We start from the raw sequence: 17,506 nt of genomic DNA on the forward strand, positions 1-17,506 counted from the left end.
ATTCCTATTTTACAGATGAGGAAATAGAGGAGTTCAGTAACTTTTTAAAGGAGACACAAAAGGAAGCCAGAGATGACAATTTCTTGTTCTGCATTTTTTTTTTTTTTTGAGACAGTCTCGCTCTGTCACCCAGGCTGGAGTGCAGTGGTGCAATCTCGGCTCACTGCAACCTCCGCCTCCTGGGTTCAAGCAATTCTTCTGCCCCAGCCTCCCAAGTAGCTGGGACTACAGGCATGCACCACCACGCCCGGCTAATTTTTGTATTTTTAGTAGAGACAGGGTTTTGCCATGTTGGCCAGGCTGGTCTTGAACTCCTGATCTCAAGTGATCTGCCCACCTCAGCCTCCCAAAGTGTCCTGCATTCTTAATATTGCAGCACACCTGTGCAGTGTCTTCAGTGTCATCCCAGCCTAAGGAGCACACTTGGGGAGAAGGTGGGGCTATAAAAATGTACTCAAGTCCATTAGATTTGCAGCAGCTGTGCAAAAATCTCATTTTAAATCCGAAAATACATACAATCTTACATTTACATTAATACATGAAAGAAAATATCACCTTTTCTTCCCTAGAAGGTGATCAAAATTTGCCCCAATTTTGGTTATTTGTGGAGTCTTCATTGTTAAGCTGTTTTCCTCCACCTTGATTATCATTTCTAAACTCTGTTAAGATCTCATTGAACATTATTAATTTGGAATTCACAATAATTCATATGTGGGAGTCCAGGTGAGAGCTGTGTTGCCAACTTTCAATGTGCAGTCATTTTTGCAAGAGAATTGCTGGCAGTCCTAGAGAAATTTGTAAGTGCTTAGAAGAATACATGTCATTTAATTCAGACTAATTTGCAATTGGCACATTAGTTATTTATGACACTGAAATTCATGGAGATTAAGATTTGATTAGCTTGTTAATGCTGCAAAACAGTTAAAATTTTAGAATAATTATTTATTTATTGTTTGTGAGGCACACTTGTTCCCCTAATCTGTTCTCTCCTCATGCATGTGGCTTACCAGGCAGCAACTGTTTCCCAGCCCTGCCTCCAGCAAGGCGTGGTCATGTGACTAAGCTTGGACCAGTGGTTGTGAACAGAGGCAATGGATGCAACTTGACTACAGATCCTCACAACTCTGAGATAAGCTGCTTTTCTACTCGCTGCCTGTTTTTCCTCTCCCGAGCTGGAAGTAAGGTGCACCAGTGTTACCCATGCAGATAAGGACTATACCTCAGGGAATGGCAGAGCAATAGTATGGGAGGACATTAGGGAGGAGAGGTGCTCTGCCAACTGGAGCTGACTGGACTGTTAGTGAAATAAATTGAAGCCATTGTGTTGTGATGTTTTAGTTACAGTAACCTAGTTTATAATCTGATAGAGTAAAAATCCATGATAATGCTAATATGACCTGGCATAATTCAAATGTAGGTGGAATTGGCAATTGCTGTTTCTTATCTTCCCTTTGCCCCTGTTCTCAATCTGAAGTGGGCTAATTTTTTTTTTTTTATTCGATGGAGTCTCTGTTGCCCAGGCTGGAGTGCAGTGGCACAATCTTGGCTCACTGCAACCTCTGCCTCCTGGGTTCAAGTGATTCTCCTGCCTCAGCCTCCCAAGTAGCTGGGATTGCAGGCGCCCATCACCATGCCCAGCTAACTTCTGTATATTTAGTGGGGACAGGGTTTCACCATGTTGACCAGTCTGGTCTCGAACTCCTGACCTCAGGTGAGCCTGCCTCAGAGTGCTGGGATTACAGGTGTGAGCCACCACCCCCAGCTAGAAGTGGGCTAAATTCTTACACAGGGTTGGTTTTGGGGACAGTTAGGAAGTGCTTGCTTCATGATCATTCGGGACTTTCTCAGGTCAATATTTTCAATATTGTCCCTTTTATTAATTTATTTTGGAGACCATACAGACAGAAAAATAATATTTTTCTTTCCCTCATATGGCAACTTCACAACATGCCCGCTAATTCTTTTACATTCCTTCCCTGGAGAGGTAGGGTCTGTCTCCCCTTGATGTTGGGCTGCTCTTTATTACTTGTTCATATCCAATTAAATGCAGCAGAAGTACAATTCAGCTCCCAGTTGGCTTCCTTGGACTCTTGACCAGTGTAAGGAGTCTGACTCCCCCAGGAAGTCATGCTATGTAGGATCCCAGGCCATATGGAGAGATCACATGTAGGCTCTCTGTTTGATGTCCCAGCTAAAGTCTCAGTCAACATCTAGCACCAATTTCCAGCATCTGAGGGCACCATCTTGCATGTCCAGCCCAGTTGAGCCTTCAGATGACTGCTGCCCCCACCAACTCATGGCAATCCTGGAACAATAGTATGGATAGTTCTTGCCCAAGCAAGAACTATCTAGAAGAGGCCTTCCAAAATTCGTGACCCATAGAATCCATGAGCATAATGAAATAGTTTTACAACACTAACTTTAGGCAGCAATAGTACCTGGAACACCTCACTATTACACCATCACACATGTTACATGGTTGAATCTTGGATTCCACTTAAACATCTTGTGGTGGAGCTTTCCCGTCAATGTTGTTTTAAGGGCAAGGACTTTACATACATTATAATACCTTATTTAATCATCACAGCACACCTAAGATGTAGATACAATTATTATTCCCGCTTTACAGCTCAGGAATATTGGGCGTAACCGCCCAAGGTCACACTGCTCTTAATTACTGTGCTTTCTATTGTCAGTGCTGGAAAATGAGAGGCTTCAGGAGTCAGAATTTTAGACTTTCATGACATACTTGAACTGACCTCGGTCAATTCCCTCCTATTGTGGTTACACAGCAGAATCTGGGCATAAGGAAATTCAGCCATGGTATGCATTAGTAATTGACAGAGTAAGGTAGAAACATATTTCTCTAAGTGTGTGTGCTAGCCACTGTGCTGCTCTGCAAAGTCAAACCGTTTTCAACTCCTTAAAAAATTATTTGGTATAAACTGTTATTTACTGAGTAAGCATGATGCATTTCTTTAGAGGAAAAGAATGAATCTATATTTAGCATATACCTAAACCTATATTAAAAGCATTAAAACTATATTCAAGAATACATTTATTTAAGAATCTGTGCTTTAAAAAAACCTACATTTTTGATTTCATTGAATAAGACTTCTAAGTTGTGAATTGAAAGCATTCTGTTTTATTATTAATCACCACGTTTGGTGTTCCAATCTCATATACCATTCTTACTTGGGGTAACGTGTCTCAGACATGTTGCCCAACCCTAGTTTACTCATTTTCTAAACAGCATCGGCAAATGTGGAAAATGAGACTACTTATAAAGGTGAGAGATTTTAGCTTTTCTAAAAAGATTTTTGTAATGCTTAGTGCCAGAGAATGAGAATATTAAATTGGCAGTAAATAGAGTAAATGGAAACTATTTTAACATTTATGCTTGAAACACGACTTCAGTTCCAAGACATTTTTTCTTTTTCTAATTCAAGTAAATGAAACCTATTTGGATAATTCAGTAATTTATTCTTTTTATTCATCTTGAATGTTGGGGGGATTTTCCCTAGAAATAAACACAAATATATAGAGTAGGTAACAATTCAGTAACATAAAATCTAAAACAAAGAGCTTATTCAGTGATGGATATTGTTGTATGTGATTTACATGTGCAAACTCATTAAGTCCTCACCACAACTCTAGGAGGTAGATAATATATTGTCCCCATTTTGTAGGTGGGGAAACTAAGGCATAAAGAAACTTCCATAGTTACTAAGTAGCAAAATTGGGGTATGAATTCAGGTAGTTAGGATTCTAGGTCTGCACTCTTAACACTGCACTAGCAGTTCTTAAATTTTTGGGCCTCAGATCCCTTTCACACTCTTTAAAGTACTGAGGACTCTGATGAGCTTCGTTTTTGTTGGTTGCATTTATTGATATATATATGGTATTAGAAATTAAGAAGGAGAAAATTAAAAAATGTTTAACTCATTTAAAAGTGATAAAACCATTGCATGTTAACCTTAATATATTTTTATAAAAAACAACGATGTTTCCTTAAAAAAAAAAAACTATAGTGAGATGAGTGGGTTTTTTTTTTGTTACATTTTTGCAAATTTCTTTAATGTCCAGCTTAACAGGAAACAACTGGATTTTCATATCTGCTTCTGCATTCAATCTGTTGTATAATACATGTCACGCCAACCCTGGAAACTCCATAGTCTTCTGATAGGAGAACAAAGGCGAAACAGGCAAATAACATATAATTATTATTACAAAAAATGCTTTGGCTTTGCAAAGCCCCTGAAAGGGTCTTAGGGACATCCAGCCATCCTGGGATCATACTTTGAGAATTATGGCACTACACTTTACCGCCTGTGAGTACACAGGGAGAATGTCTTGGTTGAATTTTAAGTGTCCCTTAAGAAACAGTGTTTCTTCAAGTAAATCCCAGCCTGCTGTGGTAGAAGGAGCAGAGGCTGAGTAGCCAGAGACTGGGGTGCAACCCTAGTTCTGCGCATGGGAGTTCTTGACCTTCACTAAGTTCTCTCCATCTCAGGTTCCTTATCTTTAAAATGAGGCTCATTACCAGTCCCTTCCAGGGTCATCCCAGGCTTTCCAAAAAATATGTGATAAGGTGCCTAACAGGTGCTGACACAAAAGGATGTCTGACCAAGTGTAGTTTTTATTTCAGATAGACTAATGATGGCCAGGGAGGAAGGAGAGGGGCCACGACCAGCAAAAAGGGAAGGAGAAGAGAGCCACCAAGGACAGATCCACAGACTCTCAGCTAGAAGCCTTTCAAGCCAGGTGTTTAGAGACTCAGATGTTCGGACTTTTAGGAATTTATTGGGGTGCATATACTGTAGATACTGTCAGACCTCCATAAGACTTGGAGGACCATCTGATAATCAAACACATTTATACTTCTAGAGAGGGACGTATTCCACTCATACCGAGGCCTAGAAATAGCCTTCTGTCTGGCCAGGTTTTGATGCCAAAGGATTTACAAAAAATATTTCAGTGTTCAGAACTCCGGGATTTGGGACTGTAGATGAGGAATTGTGGACCTTATTGGGCTTCTGTGCCAGCACCAAGCTAGGGATTGTGCCCACGCCCTTTCATTTCATCCTTTCAACTCCATGAGCCAGAAGCAAACATCTAAGGATCTAGAGAGATCTTTGCCTAGTATTTGCCTTGCAATCAACTTTAGAGGACCTCAGGGTTGGAGCAGTGGCTTCTGGCTTTCTGATTATGGCTGTTGCCTGCAATTTAAAGTCCTAATGTTCATTTTGTTTGAAGAGGGATGGAGGAGGAGTTAGACACATGGAGTGTGTGTGTGTGTGTGTGTGTGTGTGTGTGTGTGTATGTGTTTCAAGATGAACTCAATAGCATCAACAAATATCTTAATGAGGGTACAGAAAGTTTATATTTAACTTGTTGAAAATTCACCTAGCTATGAGCCTAATTTCCTGAAGAATAAATGTAAGGTGAGATGATATGTTTTGGATACCGATAAGATCCATTACCTGCTACGTTTATAGGGATAGAAATTGAACAAATGGCAACATTTCAAAATCTGCCAAAAAGAGCCCCAACTGATTGTTTTCATGTTTATAATCTCCAACTTACAGAATTTCACAGAGGAACAAGCCGTAAAGTTGCCTGAAGATAAGTCCTGGCTATGAATTAATGTTGAACAACATGAAAAGATTACAGGTACTTGGAAATAAACTTCTGAGGAACTCATCAGAATTTCAAATTATGCAAGTATTATGATAATACTTGAGAATCTCAAAATCATTTCAACTATCAATTTCTGTGGGATTTTATAATAATTTGCAGCTTCAATGACAAAATAATTTAAAATAATGTTTTCTAACTCTACCTACACAATTATTCTGACTTTATAGGAAATAAATTGCATTTATTTGGACATCTGTACATGTCACACACATTAATAGGTATTTTGTTGATTCCAACTTAAATACTTATATATTTCAAAATTGTAACCTCTTTAAGTTTGTCACTGTCACAAACTTGGCTTCATGGTACTTCAAATGTCCTCTCCCCAGCCAAAAAGCAGAAAATGTTGTCTGTTAAAAGGCAGGGAAGTAGAAAAATAACTTTTTATAATACCTGTCTCCAGTTAAGTAGATATGGATGCTCTAGTGAGTTGAGAGGACTTGATTTTTCTCCTTTCTCCTCCCCTCCCCTCCCCTCCTCTCCCCTTCCCTTCTTCCTTCCTTACGTTCTTCCTTCCTTCCCTTCTTCCTTCCTTCCCTTCTTCCTTCCTTCCTTTATTCTTTCCTTCCTCTTTCTTGTTATTTTACCCTTCAAAAGTGGGTTTTAAAGTTTCTATATACAATAAATCACTGCTACTTTATTGCGTTTATCATCTAGAATTCCTTCAGGAATCACAATTACAATCGCAACAATCAGTTGAACCCAAGGCTTCTCCCAGGATTCCTGGTAACTAGGGTGTGTCAGTAAAGCTGGGCTCATGGATGCCTATCTGACACGCTTACTGTGGACATGAACTCAACCACTGCACATGCTTGTAGTGGATGCGGTGGTGTGCAGCTCCCATCTCCCCTCCAGGACTCAGGCACTCATTCGCCCGGCTGCCAGGAGTGCTGGCTTTTGTTGTCTCACAGATGAGTCTGTCTTTGGGAATCCCTCCCTTAGCAGAAGAGAGCTGCCCTGCCCAAGGCCCTACCCCCTCTGCAGTTGGGGTTTGGGGGGCAGCACGCATCCTGTGGCTGGCTGGCCCCTTGCCTTGTCTAGACAACTCTGACAGCAGTCCATGGGATTGCTGAAGGCCTTTATTGCAACTGAATCATAATTCAATTTCTCCCTCTATGGAATCCTTTTTCTCTTCTTTATAGGTATTGATCCTAAAAGCACTCCCCAGTAAAAGTCCTGCATGTAAATCTCCACCTCAGACCCTGTTTCTCAGGTAATCATTCTTAAAACCACTGGTGCTAGGAATGGTCCGAGGAAGGAGACTCTAAAATGGAATCTGGAACTGGGTCATCAGCTGACCAGCCAGCAGGGAGGACACCATAACTAGGGGTGGGTGGGTGGATTACCTACAGCCCCTGGTAGGCTGTAACTATGCAATTGTTGCAACATTCGCTGTGATGTAACTGCTGGAAGGCAATGCATTGGCAAGTCTAGTATCTGAGATATCTAGGGGTTCAGGGGAAGTGGTAATTGTAAGTACAATAGAATTGGATGGCTGTTTCTGAGTGCTATAAAATGAATTAGAGAAAGGGGATGAAAGGATACAATGATTAATTACCAATTTAAGGCTAAGTGTGAAAGCCAGAGGGCCTATGGCAGTTTATAAAGAGCTTCTCATCTCCCGCAGCCAGAAGTAGAAAAAAGCCAGGATCAAGCCTAGAACTTAATTATAAGGCCAGGAGGGCTCCAGAGAAGGTTAAAATTTTCAATCCTAGTAAGTGTGCTATGCCAAGGTCAGGACCCTGACTAGGAAGGAGTGAGATGCTGAGACTTGGAATAAGGATCTATGTGTTCCTGCACCAAAAATCTCGAATCTTCAGATTCCCCTCAACCCTCTGGGCCCGCTGCTCCCTATTAAAAGCTAGTGCTACCCTTGCTTGAAGAGAGTGCAGGAGCTTTTTCTTGCAAGATAGTGTGTTCTTAACTCAGGGTTGATCCCAACTCCATTCCTGGACACTAGGCCAGTAAATAGAATGGGGATCAGCAACTGCAGTCTCCTGGCCAAATCCAGCCTGCAGTCTATTTTGGTAAATAAAGTTTTAGTGGAATACAACCACATCCATTCAATGACACATTGCCTATGGCTGCCTTCATGCTACAATGGGAGAACTGAGTAGTCACGACAAAGTCCATATGGCCCACAAAACCAAAAATGTTTACTATCGGTTTCTTTACAGGCAAAGTTTGCAGACCCTGAACTAGAGTCAAGTACAATAAAACTTGACAGGAGAAGTGCTGATTGTGATAAGGAAGGAAAAAATAGACACCAAAGAAGACGCAAGACTGAGCCAGCAAGTACTAGCAGGAGTGGAAGAATATATTATGGGATGAATCCTGAAGGGCCTGGGTTAAGAAGGATGCAATATATAGTTGGATACTGGAAACTTTATCTATGTGGGAGCACTCCCCTGAGATAGAGAATTTAGCACTCTTCTTGGTTGACTCTTGGGGTATCTTTGTTGACTCTTTTCTTTCTTAGAAATGCAATGATCAACTATGTGGAGGAGATATGTGAGAAATGCCTTAGCAGACGATGAAGAAAGAGATCAAAAGGCTCCGAGAAGCAGGAATGCTATGGTGGATATGCAGTCAGCTCTCTGTATCTGTGGGTTCATTCAACCTTGGACTGAAAATATTCAGCATTTGGGAAAAAAGGGGCATCCCATACTCAACATGTACAGACATTTCTTTCCTTGTCATGATTCCCTAGTCAATACAGTATAGTGACTATTTACATAGCATTCATATGATATTAGATATTATAAGTAATCTAGAGGTGATTTAAAGTGTATGGGAGGGTGTGTGTAGGTTATATGTAAATCCTAGGCCATTTTATATCACAGACTTGAGTATCTATAGATTTTGGTATCCAAGGTAGGTTCTGGAACCAATCCTTTATGGATGCTGAGGGACAACTGTACACTGGTTCTCCCTATCCATGGTTTTGCTTTCCACAGTTTGGTTACCCCCAGTCAACTGTAGGCTGAAAATATTAAATAGAAGATTCCAGAAATCAATAATTCGTAAGATTTAAATTGCACATTGTTCTGAGTAGTGTGATGAAGTCTTGCACTGTCCCCCCCAGGATGTGAATTGTCCTTTTGTCCAGTGGATACACACTGTCTACACTTCCCTCCAGTTAGCCACTTCACCATCTCGGTGATCAGATGGACTGTCGAGGTATCGCAGTGCTTGTGTTCAAGGCACCCTCATTTTACCTAACAATGGCCCCAAAGCACAAGAGTGGTGATGCTGGTGATTCAAATATGCCAAAGGGAAGCCATAAAGTGCTTCCTTTAAGTGAAAAGGTAAAAGTTCTTAAGGAAAAAAAATTATATGCTGAAGTTGCTAAGATCCATGGTAAGAACAAATTTTTTACCTGTGAAATTGTGAAGAAGGACAAAGAAATTTATGCTAGTTTTGTGGTTATACCTCAAACTGCAAAAGTGCCACAGTGCATGTATAGGAAAAAACATCATATATATGGGGCTTGGTACTATTCGTGGTTTCAGGCATCCACCTGTGGGGTGGCCTTGGAACATATTTCCCACAGATAATGGGGGCCTACTGTACTTTGTAAGACTGAACAATCTACCAGTTCACTGTATTTCACAGGGGCACCCAGAAGGCAACCTTTTACCAAAGCTGTAAGAAATGAGCTGGTGAGAGGGGCAATGTGTGAATGAGAAACTCAATGGTGGCTACCCCCTCTAGGGGAGGGCTGATACTGTATATTGTGCCGGGGTTCCATATAACTGGGATGGTTCTATATAACAGCAATGGGGTTCTATATAACAGCAATGGGGATGGTAAGATCCCAGATTGATAGAGGCCGGGTGGTAGACCATAGGTAGCAGACCAAGAAGGATGCAATTATTATCATGAATGGAAAGGTTGGAGTGGCAGCCAGGAGTCCTCACCCAAAGAGAGCTGTGGAGATGGTTACTAGACCACAGTGTTATTAAGGGCAAGATACAGGGACACATAAGAATAATGCCAACACTTCACTGAAGAGTCATGGCCAATTTCCAGATCTGAGCCTGTCCTTTGACCCAGAACCTGTTGACTGGAGAGGCTGGTTTGAGGAAGGAGCCTGCTATACTATGGCAAGTGCATATGATAACAGTTCCCCCAGTCTTTACTCAAAGGGATCTGTGGCCACTTACTTGGGTAACTGTTCAATGGGAAAAAGGGCAATCCTAGATATTTCCAGGACTCTTGGGCACAGTCCAATCTCCACTGGTATTCAGGAAGTTTGGTTTCATCCAGGCCCCTTGCTGAAGTGGGAGCTTATGAAGAGTAAGAAATAAGAAGTCCAGACCTAGTTGATTTCACAAGGGATTCTTTGGCTCCATGGATCCACCTGGTGGTCATTTATTCAGTTTCTGGATGTATAATTGAAATCCGTAGTAGTCAGCAGAATCTTCTCATTAGTTCCTTGGTTTGTAGGGCCAACCAGTATGGTCTGTAGTGAAGAAGGCTACATAGAAGCCTCTGAAACTTTCTTACCATGGCCAAGAGAATAAATTAAAAAAAAAAATCACATCCAGGGGAATGGCCAAGAAATCTGGCACTCTAAACATGCTCAACACTACAAGTAGTCCCCATCATGTCCCCATTTAATTATCACTCTGTCCCCCTTCAGAACCAGGGGTCCTGATAATTGACAGTGGATCTCCATGAAGTCAAGTAATTACTTAATATATCTATTACCACTACCAAATGTCCAACCTGCCAGCAACAGAAACCAACACTGAGCTCTTCAACAAACACAGTCCCCAGAGGAGACTAACCAGCCACTTGCTAGCAACTTGATCACATCGGATTCCTTTCAATCTGGAAATGGCAGTAATTGGTTTTGACTGGAATTGACACATATTTCAGAGATGGCTTTACCTTTCCTACCCACAGGGACTCAGGCAGCATGACCACCTGTAGGCTTATAGATTATATGATAAACTGACATGGAATCCTGCATAACATGACTGTGGACCACTGGCCCCATTTTATAGCAAAAGAAGGACAACAATGGACATATGATGATAGGATAACACCATCCAGAAACTGCCTATCTACTAGAGGTTTTTGAAAGCACAGCTAAAGTGCCAGCCTGCAGGTGATACTGTGTCCGGAATTGGTGGGTTCTTGGTCTCACTGACTTCAAGAATGAAGCCGCGGACCCTCGCAGTGAGTGTTACAGTTCTTAAAGGCGGCGTGTCTGGAGTTTGTTCCTTCTGATGTTCAGATGTGTTTGGAGTTTCTTCCTTCTGGTGGGTTTGTGGTCTTGCTGGCTCAGGAGTGAAGCTGCAGCCTTCGCGGTGAGTGTTACAGCTCTTAAGGCGGGGCATCTGGAGTTGTCCGTTCCTCCCGGTGGGTTAGTGGTCTCACCGGCTTCAGGAGTGAAGCTGCAGACCTTGGGGGTGAGTGTTACAGCTCATAAAGGCAGTGTGGACCCAAAGAGTGAGCAGCAGCAAGATTTATTGCAAAGAGTGAAAGAACAAAGCTTCCACAGTGTAGAAGCGGACCCAGCCGGTTGTCACTGCTGGCTCGGGCAGCCTGCTTTTATTCTCTTATCTGGCCCCACACACATCCTGCTGATTGGTTCATTTTACAGAGAGCCGAGTGGTCTGTTTTGACAGGGCAGTGATTGGTGCGTTTACAATCCCTGAGCTAGACACAAAGGTTCTCCACGTCCCCACTAGATTAGCTAGATACAGAGTGTGGACACAAAGGTTCTCCAAGTCCCCACCAGAGTAGCTAGATACAGAGTGTCCATTGGTGCATTCACAAACCCTGAGCTAGACACAGGGTGCTGATTGGTGTGTTTACAAACCTTGAACTAGACACAGAGTGCCTATTGGTGTATTTACAATCCCTTAGCTAGACATAAAGGTTCTCTTAAGTCCCCACCAGTCAGGAGCCCAGCTGGCTTCACCCAGTGGATCCCCCACCTGGGCCGCAGGTGGAGCTGCCTGCCAGTCCCGCGCCATGCGCCCGCACTCCTCAGCCCTTGGGTGGTCGATGGGACTGGGTGCCCTGGAGCAGGGGGCAGTGCTCATTGGGGAGGCTTGGGTGCACAGGAGCCCACGGAGGGAGTGGGAGGCTCAGGCATGGTGGGCTGCAGGTCCTGAGCCCTGCCCCGAGGGGAGGCAGCTAAGGCCGGCGAGAAATCCAGCGCAGCGCTGGTGGGCCGGCACTGCTGGGGGACCCAGCACACCCTCTGCAGCCGCTGGCCCTGGTGCTAAGCCCCTCATTGCCCAGGGCCGGCAGGGATGGCCGGAGGCTCCGAGTACCGGGCGCGCCGAGTCCACACCCACCCGGAACTCGTGCTGGCCTGCAAGCACTGTGCGTAGCCCCAGTTCCTGCCCCACCTCTCCCTCCACACCTCCCGGCAAGCTGAGGGAGCCGGCTCCGGCCTCAGCCAGCTCAGGAAGGGGCTCCCACAGTGCAGCAGCCGGCTGAACGGCTCAAGTGCCGCCAAAGTGGGAGCCCAGGCAGAGGAGGCGCCGAGAGCGAGCGAGGGCTGTGAGGGCTGCCAGCACGCTGTCACCTCTCAATATGTTGTAAGGACAGGGTGGCATTGAACCAATGCCCGTTATATAGTGCTACGTCTCCAATAGGTGGGATTGATGGCCTCAGGAGACAATGACTGGGGCCTAGTGTGGTGGCTCACGCCTGTAATCCCAGCACTCTGGGAGGCCAAGACTGGTGGATCACTTGAGGCAGGAGTTTGAGACTAACCTGGCCAACATGGTGAAACCCCATCTCTACAAAAAATACAAAAATTAGCTGGGCATGGTGGAGTGTGCCTGTAGTCCCAGCTACTCGGGAGGCTGAGGCAGAGAATCACTCTAACTGGGAGGCGAGGTTGCAGTGAGCCAAGATTGCGCCACTGCACTCCAGCCATGTGACAGAGCGAGAAAAGAAAACAATAAGAAAACAATGATTGGAAGTAGGTCTGGCTCCACCAGCATTACTCCCAAAGACCTGCTTGAGGAATTTGTGCTTGCTTGTCCTTGCACATTTAGTCTCTCCTCGGTTCTCATCTCCAAGGGGAGAATGCTTCTACGAGGGAACACAAGAATTCCATTACACTTTAAGCTACAGCTGCTGTCCAGTTGTGATCACAGCCACCCAGGTGACTCACTAGGTTGTCTCTTGGTACCCCCTTGCCAGATCTTCATTGTAAATGAGCAAGTGCAGTAGCCATGGCTGGAACTGGTTATGCCACCAAGCCATGCTTTCATGGTAAGGCAGGGCTTAGGGTCTCCTGGGATGAAAATCATGGTCATCCCACCAGGTAAGCCCCCCAGACTACAGCAGTGCTGTTTAAAAGTGTGATAGCAGAGGAGGGAGATCATGACACCAGATGTAGTCACTGAAAGGGGCTGAGATTTGTCCCAATAACCTTCCTCTTACCAGTTTCCAAAGAAAAATAGATCGTTGAGAATCCCATGGAGCTATTCTCAGAGGGGATGAAGTTATTACATGAAGGAGGGAGGCTAAGGGTGGGGGCTGCAATGCCAGGGGAGATACACTCCCCGCATGTTTCCTTCAGGATCAAAGCATTCATTTCCAAGCAGTCAGAAGCATTGGTTTCTCACTCCTGCAAAGGTACTCATCCATGAGTTCCTCTTGGGATTGAGTCTTGGCCAAAAGGAGCTACTTCTTCCAATACCCACTTCCGTGGGTATTGGATTTATGTGAGAATACAAGGGCCTGGCCCCCCTTGCCTAGATTATGAAAGCTCTGAAGGGCCTTTCTGCTTGGTCTTCTCGTGGTATCTGTTGTGGCCTCTTGCAACCGCATCACAGTTCTACTTCTCCGTGTGCCCAATCCTGCTTCCCTCACCCCTCCCAGGTGCTGTTTCTGAGAACATTCCCCAGTAAAGCTCCTGCATGTAACTTTCCATCGCAGAGTCTGGTTCCTGGGAACCTGTCCTGAGAGTGTGACCTGCTTTAAGCATCTTATAAATGCCTCTTATTTTCCTAATTGTTATAATTCTGGGGTTAAAAACAAACCAGTGATTAAGTGTAAATAATTTTTCCCTCACAAACTGAAAATTAAAATATTCAGTAGTTTCATTCAGCTGAAAATATTTTATTGGACACAAAGGGCTTTGTTTCTTTGGGGAGTCAACTCCACATAGCATCTTCCCTTTAATGAGCTTTTGGCATTTCAATCATTTATTTTTAATCAAGTTCTAATCCACTGTTTAGTTAGATATTTCCAAAGTATTTTTACAATGTAGTATGTTTTTAAAATTAGGTCTCCATCTGTCATTATATGGAATGTGTGTGGGCATTAGTGAATGGACTTATTTTTACCCTCTGAATGCTATTATCTTGCTTAACCATATCCCTGGAAAGAAATGTCATTACAAGTGATCTTTTCTTCCATTTACTCACAATTAATTTTGCTTTGTTTTGTGATCCACAGTTTCAGTTTTCGAAAAACCAAATCAGCACCTTAACCTGTTTAAAGAGGAGCACAGAAAATTGTTCTGCAGAATTTATGTTCTCTTTCCATCTCCAAATTATTTCATTGCCACAACAAAGACATGCTCACTGAGCATATCACAGACCTCTTCATTCTGAATTTCTTAGATTGATAGTTTTGATGCTCCTTCTATTAATACTTAAATTGATGATGGTGTAAGGTGCCAAAAAATGTAGAAGATGATCAATCTTTTATTTTAATCATCAATTTCAAAACTAATCAGATAATATTGGAGCGATTCCATTTAAAATGCAGATTGGAAATCAGCATATAACATATGGAGTAGGATTTTCTCACATTTTTTTTTACAGTTATTTATTCCATATCTTTCTAGTCCTGGCATATATGGGATTTCATTTCTATAGGTTTTGATGTACTCATATGCATCATTTTTTAGGGTTTTTAAAAATTTTATTATGGAATGTTCCAAACATACAGAAAGTAGAGAGAATAGGATAATGAACCTTTATGGACTCATCTCTCAGCTTCAGCAGCTGTCAACAATTTGCAACTCCTGTTTCATCTAATCATCTCCGCCTCCTCTCTCCCTCCCACCACATACAAACACACAGACACACACACACACACACACACTTTTTTTTCCTGGAATATTTGAAGCAAATACTAGATATCATATTATTTTCTTTGTAAGTTCTTTATATACATTTAAGCAGCCAGACTTTAAAAAAAAACCACCTAGGTATTATCATACCAAACAAATAACACAAATATCAAAAATATTCTAATATCAATTCATATTCAAATGTCTTTAATTGTCTGAAAGTTGTTCTTTTACGGTTGGCCTATTCGAATAATATTAATAATAATTTCTCTTAGCTATTTCAGTCTACATTGTCCCTCCTCCTCACTCCTCAATTGTTTTCATGCCATTGAATTTGTTAGAAAAATCAGATTATCCTTTAGATCTACATCTAGATTTGCGTAATTGTTTCTCTGTGATGTTTTTAACTTGTTCCTCTGTTTTTTTCTATTTCCTATAAACTGATAGTTAGGTCTGAGCCTTAAATCGATTAAGGTTAAAATGCTTTTTAGATTATAATATTTCTGATGCTATGTACTTCCTGTGGAATCATACCATGAACTCATGACATCTGTTTGCTCCACTTTTGGTAATGCCAGGAATCAGTCCTGGTGATGTCAGGATGCTCCATCCTCTAAAAGTCTCCCACAAGTATTTCACCTGTGATTTTAACATTCACTGACGACCATTGACAGATCCAGGGTTTCATGAGGGATTGAAATGGCAATTTTCTTAATCTGTCCTTCCTTCTGCATTAGTTATCCATAATTCTTCGATAAAGACTTATCCTCATCAAGTATTTGGCTGCCCTGAATTACAATTTGTACAAGAAAGGATAAATTCTTGATTCTTTCTATGTATTTATCAATTTTCAGAGTAATGAGTTGGTGCTCTCATAAGTAAGTTTTAAAAAAGTATCATTATGAACTCATTGATTTTTATGTTTAATGATTTAACGGAGAGTGATTATTATTCTTTTGGGTAGCCGCATTGTGTCATTTTGGGATCTTTTTCATTTGCTTCCTTTTGACGTGACCTATTTAGTCTTTAGTAGCTTCTTGCTTTCCTGCATCTCAAAATGTCCCAGGCTCATCTCGTACATTTCAGATTCCATGTAGATTCCCAAAAGGTGACTTACTGAGCCAAAAGGAATAAGTATTTTTAAGGTAGTTTGACTTAGTGGAAACAGTATGGTCTTTGAAAGTAGGTAGGTCAGGGTTACAGTCTCAGCTCCATTGCTTATGAGCTCTGGGGTTTAGAAAAGGCTTAACCTCCCAAAATGATGATAATAGGAACTCCTATTAGGAAGAGAAAGGTAATAACAGAAAATTATTTTACTCTAGTGTAAGTGGAAAAAGCAGAGTTCACAATGATATAAAATGCATAAAGAAACTATTGTGATCAAATATGCTGCAATGTTGATGGCATCATCTGATGGTGGGAATACAGGTTATATTTCTCTTTTTTATGTCTTATACTGTATTTTTCTACATAACAAAGAATATAAAAAAAAAAGATAAGTTTGTTCAAAGAAAAATAAGCCTGTACTGCAAATCCTATAGTGTTGATTAAAATTCATTTAAGATATGATTCATGGCATATACCTTTTGTATCTCTGATGGTCAATTGAATCCACTTGTCCTTTAACAAAATTTAATGCAAATTCTGTAATAAAGAAAAATATTGATGTAAGTATACTCTGCCATCTGCTTCCTTTCTCTATGCCATGCCATATTGATTTCAATAGACCAGGTCAAAACTGAGTGTTTCCTGCTTTCAAGGTTGACCTCTGAAGGTCTCCTACTGTTTCGTCTCCTTGCTCCCTGGGGAGAGCCGCTAAGTCTTTCGTTGACAGCTGAAGGCAGGATAAAATAAAATCTCCATTTGACATGCTTATAAATCAGTTTTCCTATGGGACAAGATTGTTGGTGTTGGGTGCTCATTGAAAATAGTCTTACTGATCAGAAAACTAAGACAATTGGTTCTTTATTCACCTGAGGATTCAGATTGACTAATCGAAGATGAATTCATCTTGTAATCTTTTAAAAATATGACAAATGATTAAAAAAACTTTTGTGGAAGATGTCTGCAGAAGTTTCTAATTTAAGATTCAATCTTATTTTCAGAAATGATATTTTGATCTTGGGCTTGAGGGTCATAATTTCCTCTTTAAAATGGACATTAAAATTCAGCACACATTTGGAGTACAAGGAAGGGTGATGATCACAGATAAATTTTTCTTATAATTTTTTTCTATTTGAATATATCTTATTTCAAAAGAGAATTCTTGCTTTTAATTTTGGATACAGTGTAGGCTAAATCCAACACTGTGGCATCTTGACTACGGTGGCCTGCTCAATTAATTCTGAACAGTAAATTGCCTTTGACAGGTCTTCAGGTAGCTGGGTAAGAAGCGGCAAGGAAAACAAAGGGTCCTGGTAATTGAAAACAACTGGTAAGGATTGTTTTCTTTTTCTTTTCCTTCATGTTCTTCCTAATTGATGTGCTGATTTGTATATGAACCTACAGATGAGTCAAACCTAAGCATTCAGCATTGGGAGCCCTGTCACTAAAACTGCAGCCTCATTCAACAACACATCCTTATCGAGCACTTGCAGGTACTTCATTGAATGTTAGAAATGCATTGATGATGGAGACACAGCACCGGCTCACGAGGACCTTCCAGCCTAGGCAGCAGGACTGGACATACGCACTTTGGTAGGTAAGAGAATAGCAGAGGCTTCACCAAGTATGATGTGGGAAGTG

At 41.8% G+C, this 17,506-nt stretch overlaps 1 long non-coding RNA gene across 1 annotated transcript in view; it reads left to right on the forward strand.

The window, feature by feature from the left end:
• Nucleotides 1-207: 207 nt before the first annotated feature.
• LOC109023770 (uncharacterized) overlaps nucleotides 208-17,506 on the forward strand; it is a 30,696-nt gene continuing 13,397 nt past the window's right edge. The window contains exon 1 of the long non-coding RNA XR_008673238.2: nucleotides 208-17,462. This is a non-coding gene — a long non-coding RNA (uncharacterized lncRNA). The remainder of the gene's footprint in view (nucleotides 17,463-17,506) is intronic.

This window comes from Gorilla gorilla, chromosome 19 (genome assembly GCF_029281585.2).
Source record: "Gorilla gorilla gorilla isolate KB3781 chromosome 19, NHGRI_mGorGor1-v2.1_pri, whole genome shotgun sequence".
In the NCBI taxonomy this organism is placed as follows: Eukaryota; Metazoa; Chordata; class Mammalia; order Primates; family Hominidae; genus Gorilla; species Gorilla gorilla.